Raw genomic sequence first — 7,849 nt, 5'->3', positions numbered from 1 at the left:
TCTCTATAAAAGGCTCTGCAATCGTCAGGAAAATTTGCGGCATTACTGATTTCTTTCAAGTTTTGAAGTTGTGCAACCGATATTTTTCTTTTTTCTCCAAACAAAGGCTTTAAACAATTGTCCATGGTGAAAAGGTAAAGGTAAGGTTTTCCAAAGGTAACTCTTCGATCCCTACGGGGAACAATCAATATTTTGTGAATTACTTCTTCATCTAAATAGGTTTTAACGTGCATCACAAAAGGATTACCTTTTTCATAACGAATCCACTTAATGCCACGCCAATTAATCACAGTTCCATCTTCAGCTTTGTTTCGATTAACCATTATAAGTTTTGCAAGAGGTTTCCAGTCAATAGGTAAGGTCAAGTGTTGTATAAACTTCACATTTTGGAGCATTTCGTTTTGCGTTCTTTGCAATAGTTACCCATTTATGCGGCAAGTATACAGGGATATTTTTGACCGCGGTTTCTATTCTAGCATGCATTGAGTCACATTCCATTTGACTGTGACCAGAGATAAGAACGTTTTGATCGATTACTTCAATAGGTAAATCCTGAACAGCATACAGAAACATGGCAGCAACAAATTGATTTTTGTCCTGACCACCGCAAGTTTCACTGAATAGTCTAAAACTTTTAAATGTTTGAGAGAGGCTCCTAAGATAGTGAAACAAGCAAGACGCCACTTCTGAGGACCCACGTCCATCCTCAATCTCAGTCCACATGAAACATTTACCAGTATTATTTCCAGTGTTGAAAATCGTAAAATTATAAGTAGCAAGTTTCGTTTTATAAAATAGAACCGGATTTGTCGGATCTATTGGAACATACAGGACTTGTTGCAGGTCAAAATTACAGGCGTGTATGGTTGAGTCATTTAACGCAGCGGCAATTTTATCAGAATTTGTTTCATTTCTTGCCTTGTTCTTTAATTGTATGTGGCAATCGGGGTTCTGCTGTCATGGTACAATGGGTTTAATGTGTTCATTGTACCATGCCTAGAAAAAGTATTCTTATATTTTTTCATGTACACGTGTTTCCTGAAAATGTTTCCTGTGAAACGATAAATTCGAATCATTGAAATCCGTTGAACAGAAGAGCCTAGGGAATTGTTTAAACAACTGTACAATTTTCAAGCTATGTTTAAACGTTTTCAATTTTCAATTGTAAACTTATATCGGAAGTTCCGCGAAAGACGTGTTGCATTTAAATAGTTTAAGAATTACAATAAGTAATCGATCCGGGATTTATCTTTGAATAATTATAATTAAATATTAATTAAAATTAATATTTACAAGATAATGTATTTACATTAATTGATAAAATAGACCACAGTTAACATTGATATTTTAAGCTTAAAGAACGAAAAAAAAAAAAGAGAAAATGACGTAATTTTGAAAGTAAGTATCCATTTATACGTGAAAACGTGGAACATAACTAATTATATGCTTTTAAAAGTATTATATTTGAAAGTTATATTCACAGGACAGCAGTTGAAAAAAATAATCAAAATTGGTTCACTTGAAACTGAAATAATTGAAATTTTTAAGCGTGTAGCTATTTTGAAAGCAGAATTTCATTTTTGAGACGGCTGAAATTGCTTTTCACACCACTGCTTCTCGACGATTATATATATATATATATATATATATATATATATATATATATATATATATATATATATATATATATATATATATATATATATAATATATATATATATATATATATATATATATATATATATATAATATATATATATATAATATATATATATATATATATATATATATATATATATATATATATATATATATATATATATATATATATATATATATATATATATATATATATATATATATATATATATATATATATTGATACGATTGGGGTTTATAGAAAATAATTTATAAGTTATATACTACATAATATTAGATATAAAAAAGTATTTGATTATTTTAAATAAGTTATATACTAGAGAATTTTATAAAAATATATTTATGTGAGGGCATTTTAAGAAATTAGCATATAATAATTGTAAAAAGTTGTATTTTAGTAATTATAATGTGGTAGATAGATTTAAGTGAGCCATGTGCATAGGCAACTAAAAATACTCTCGAGTGATTGACAGATAGAAATTAATCATAATTGGGAAAATAAAGTGGGGTTATAATAATATATTGTTTGAATTGTGTATTTTATTAAATTAGAGTGTTAGTTACTAATTTGAATGTTTATTCTGATCTGAAAAGCCTAAATGTCAACAAATTTATCAATGGAACATTAACGAATTCTCCAGAGTGCAGAGTGTGACCATTGTTTACAGTCGAACATTCTGGAATAATGATTATGTCGGTGGATGGAACAGATATTTTTCGAGAACATCTATATAGAAGTCAATAGAACGAATTGGAACATGATCTCTTACCAGATGGTTCTGGAATATCAAAAAGGATATAAATACCCGTGATTTGGATTCAAGATGGCAGTTTTAAGTTTTTATTCAGAAGTCAGGCCAGTTTATTATGGCAGTTTTTAGTCAGAAGTCAAGCAGTTTATTATGAAAGTTAGTAGATTAGTTAGTGAAGTCAATTGTTCACAGTTTTAGTAAGTCAGTCAAGCAGTTTAATAAGAAATATGAAAGTTAGTTGGAGATAGTCCAATTGTTTAATATAGTGAGTTAAATGAAGATTAAAAATTATGCATAATATATTTAATGCACATTTATAATTATACACAAATAATTATTGAAGATTATAAAAGTATATTAGAAGAATATTGGATGGACATTGGAAGGAATTAAAATTATATTATGATTGGAGATTAGTATAAATCAACTTATAATAATTGGATATTGGTATATTGAAAAGAAGAATAAATATAAATGGTGTTTGCTGGTTTGGTTGGTGGTGTATAAATGCTGGTGGAGAAAACTATATCTTAAATTGGTAGAAGCTGATAATTGGAAAAAGTAATTTCACAAAAAACAAGGATAACTGAAGTACGAAGACACTCAGTGGTGATTAGAATCTATATAGTGGAAAACAGTTCATTTAGGCATTCAGTGAAAGAAAGGTACAAAATTTTGTTAATATAATTTAGTTGGTGTCATAACAATTTCAATTTTGAAGATAGTTTGTTTAAATTTTACATTGTCTATAGAATTTAATTAGTTTTATAAGAATATCAATTTAAAGATAGTTTATTTTAAATTTACATTGACTAGGTTAGATATATATATGTGTGTTTCATAATAGTTATAATAAAGATAATTTAAAAAAGTACTTACAAACTAATTCTTTGAGAACCGCGATAAAAACCCTATATTATTAAAAATACTCATTGCTCATCATTCAAACAAAAAACACATCATAACAATATATATATATATATATATATATATATATATATATATATATATATATATATATATATATATAATATATATATATATATATATATATATATATATATATATATATATATACCTTAGCCTTTTTTCTTTGTTTCGGTAGGACCTATGATATCTGATTTTGTTTTTTACTTTTGCTATGACTTCGTCTGACTTGCTTCTCCAAGTACAGAATTAGAATTTTCTGTTGGGGTTTACTCCCTTAGTCAGTGTAGTCCAGATTTAGGCGCTGGAAACTCACCTTTACCCATCCCTTCGTGGGTAGGATTTTTTAATGTCATCTACAAGTGTAGATTTGAGCATTTCTTGACATTTAATGACAGTATCCACTTGGTTTAGATACTGTCACCAAGACCCATAGGCTGACCATTCACTCTCCTCCTTTCTTATCCGGGCGTGGGACCAGCAATGGCGGAGTTAAAAAACTATTTTAATGGGAGAAATTGAGGGTTGCAGATGACAAGGATGCAAACTTCTCTCGTGGTTCAGAGACATAAGAAACTGGTGCGACATACCTGATATCAATACAAGAATAAGAAGAGCAGAAGAATGATCCTTAGGCATAATCCAACCAGCATAGACGCCGACTCGCGCCTAAGCGTATGACACCAGAAGAAGATTAAAATCTTTTGCTTTATTGGTTATGTTTGGCTCTTCCTATTTACATTATCCTTCCTAGAAACAGGTTTGATCGTATAGATTTGTATACGCTCCTTTTGCTTCCTTTTTGGCTACATTATAGTTTTGAAGATCTGTGCCCCACCTATTTTCTTGCCACTCTTTATATAGTTTTCCCTTTTTCTTTACTTTTTTCTTACCTACTTTTTTATATGATCATATATTTTTCAGATGTTCTTATTCTTAGAGTGCCTGTCCATTTCGAACGTTGGCGATCATTCTGGCTATCACGACTTTGTTGGTTGCTATATGGAATAGCTGTGTTGAGGTCTTTCTATACCATGCTCTCAGGTTAGCAATCCAGAATATTCTTCTTCGTCCTGGGGCCCTTTTTCCTTTAATTTTACCTTGCAAAATGCTTTGGAGTACCTAGCTCGTATCTGCCTCCTTGATTTCTCATTATATGTCCCAAGTACTACAGCTTACAGCCCTTCACAATGTTAACCAAATCCGCGATTGTATTCATCCTCCGTAGTAGATCATCATTGGTGACTTCGTCTGTCCATGGTATCTTCAGGATCATTCTGTATAACCATACCTCAAAAGCCTGAAGTTTAGATAGAATTTTTGCCTTCAATGTCCACGTTTCTACTCTGTACAGAAGCACTGAGTATACGTAACATTTAAGGAGCCTTATTTTTATTTCTAGGGTGAGGTCATAACTCTTGAACACAGAGATCATAGTCAAGAATGCACTTTTTGCCTTTCCAATACGACATTTAATCTCTTGGGTATTGTCCCACGACCCATTGATTATAGTTCACAAGTAGTTGTATTGTGAGACACGTCCAATTCTCATTTGGTTCACATACATATTTGCTCCAGTTATGTTATCCTTGCTGATTATCACTAGCTTGGTCATGCTGGTGTTTATATCCAGTCCATATGTTCTACTTGTTTCCGTTATTTTGTTCATTTTTGCAGCCCTTCTATGGTATTGGAAAACATTATTGTATCATCTGGTATCATCGCAGGTTGAGATGCCTTCATCAATATCTTTTCGAGCCTCTTTAAAAATGTGCTCCGAGTACAGATTGAATCAGTGGTGAAATTATACACTCCTGTCTCACTCCCCTTAAGATTTTGACCTGATCTGTGTATTCTCCATCTATTCGGAGCACAGCTGATTGATTCCAATACAGGTTAGCTATTATTTTTAGGTCTCTTCCGTCAATCCCTGTCCTCTTCAGCGCTTCCATCATTTGTTCATGCCTGACTCTATCAAAAGCCTTCTTGTAGTCAATCAGGCATGCAAAAACATTTTCTGAAACACTACCTGCACGCTAAATAAAGCTTCCCTCATACCAACGGCGTTCCCAAATCCAAATTGATTGGGTGCAATTTATTCCTCGCATTTCCGGTAAAATCTTTTGTGGATGATTTTTAAAAACGGCTTCAGCAGATGGCTCATTAGGCTTACGGTCCTATAGTCTTCACAAACTTTTGCTCCTGGTTTTTTGAGCAATAGTACGAACTCCGATTTGAGCCACTCTACTGGTATTTTTCCTGCTTGTATATTTCATTAAATATTTCAATTATTATTTTTATTTGTTCTGCATCTAATAGCTTCAGCAGTTCTGCAGGAATTTCATCAAGTCCCGTTGCCTTTCCATCCTTTATTTTTCTGACGGCTGCCGTTATTTGTTCTAGTAGGATTTCGGGACCTGAATTTTCATCAATGGTGGGCTCTTGTATTGTTCTAAGGTCATGGAAAAGTTTCTCTGAGTATTCTTCTCATACTTTTTTTTGTCTTCTTTGGTTATGGCAAGATTGTCTTCATCATCTGTTATTTTTCCGCTGTTGCCTTTTCGGAACTTTCCAGCTATTTCCTTCACCTTTCAATGGACATTGAAGTTATCATATCGACTCTGATACTACTCTATTTCTTAATATTATTCTGTTTTGTGTTTCTCTCTGGCTTCTCTAATCTTTTTCTTTGATCCATAAGTTCAAGTATTGCATCGGTCATTCACCGATTTCAACGATTTCCGTTTCTCTGTATCTTTCTTCAGGTGTTGTTCTTTTATTTCTCTTACTGTTTCTTGTATGATGGTCAGACTTTCCTTTATAGTTCCTGCATTTCTGCATTTTAGCACCTTTGTGTTGAGGTTTTCACTCACCTTCAGTCGAACATTGGGATCTTTCAGTTTTCTAACATTGTAGCATTTGTAAATTTATTGAAATCCCCTCGTATATGTGTTAAATTGAAATCCCCTTATGTATGCATTATAATAACGAAGAATTTTTTCATGTTTCTTAGTTCGTATCTTTCAATTTAAAACCCAAATAATCTTTCGTTCTTTTTACGTTGCCTCAGTCGATAATAAATCATTTTATTGTTTGTTTATGTCACAGGCGCAAATTCTTCGATATTTCTTTGTTCAAACCGCCCGATATTGCGTTTTCAAATTAAGAATTTACGTCTTAATTTCCGTTGTGTCTTGTTTATGTGTCTTAAACCCAAAGTGCTTTGTTTATTCCAACTTATGCGATCAATTTTTTAAGATAATTTCGTCACTTTCGTTGGAGCCGCGGTAAAGAGCGGTGATCTCCAGCGTCATGTCCAAATTTATCCGTCGAATTTGTGGTTTTCTGTTTTTGCCCCCTTTTTATGGAAATATGTAGCAGTGAAAAATAGTTCTGTAGCAGTTAATGGTTCAGTTAATGTTTTGAGTGAGGATTGGAAGAATTGTCGTTTCCATCCTCGTTTTGTTTCTCCCTGGTTGTCATCCAAGGCTTTTTGGCAGTATGCAGATGGATTTGTTTGTGTGTTCGTTGCACAGAGAGTGAGGCCCATGTCTACCCCCAGTTAGTTGCAGTTATGGTTCCAGAACATTCTAAGTGTGATTTGGTGAATTAAGGTAACTTTTTGATCAAATTTTAAAGTAAAGAAAGACATTTTTTTTAATAATAATAATTTGCTTTCATAACAAAAGGATTTCTAATAAAGTAGTAAATTTTATGGTTTGACTTTAGCTGTTATTTTATTTGTTTTCAGTTTTTTTAAATTTAATGTTAATATATGACAGCTAGCTTTATTATTTTCGATATTTATTTGTTTTGTTTGTTTAAAAAAAAGGTTAATCTCTGTGCGGTAACATTTGCAAGTTTATGTCGTATCTCCAACTCCTGGAGTTTGTAAACAGATGACACATGTAAGTTTTTTCTGTTTTTTTTTTTAATTGTGACTATTAATATAGTGTTTTTATATTGTCTATTTTGTAACTGTTTGTGATGACACAAAAATAAATGTTAAATTTTGTTTCTTAACATTTGTTTATTTTTTTTAACTAACCCTTTTTTGAGTTTTATTTGAAAAAGATATCTTTTTGCATTTCTGATAATGATTTCCCTAGTTACAACTAGCTGTTGTAATGGTTATAATTAGGCACCTTGAAGTGGCGCTCTTTATAAATTACTAGAGGTGTTTCCTGTTTCTTGTTGTTTTATTTTTCCCAAGAGATTCATGACCTTTTCTTTCATATTTCTATAGTTGGTCCAAATCCGACCCCTTTGTCATTTACTTATCCACGACCCCAGCTCTCCTAACAAACCCTGAGTGCCGTTCGCACAAGTAGCGTTTATTTTGCTTACCCTATCTCCACCCCCATAGTTTCTATTCCCTAATCTTCTACCCCCAAAATCTTACCCTATGGTAGGCAAAATATTTCGTTACAACATCATGCTTCTTCATCGACTTACTTGTAACCAGATGTTACTAAATCGAAATTCTTGGTTTTTGAAATAATAAAACGGTG

The sequence above is a fragment of the Diabrotica undecimpunctata genome, chromosome 8 (genome assembly GCF_040954645.1).
Source record: "Diabrotica undecimpunctata isolate CICGRU chromosome 8, icDiaUnde3, whole genome shotgun sequence".
NCBI lineage: Eukaryota > Metazoa > Arthropoda > Insecta > Coleoptera > Chrysomelidae > Diabrotica > Diabrotica undecimpunctata.
The sequence above is the reverse complement of the archived record's forward strand: the minus strand, read 5'-3'. Positions refer to the sequence as shown.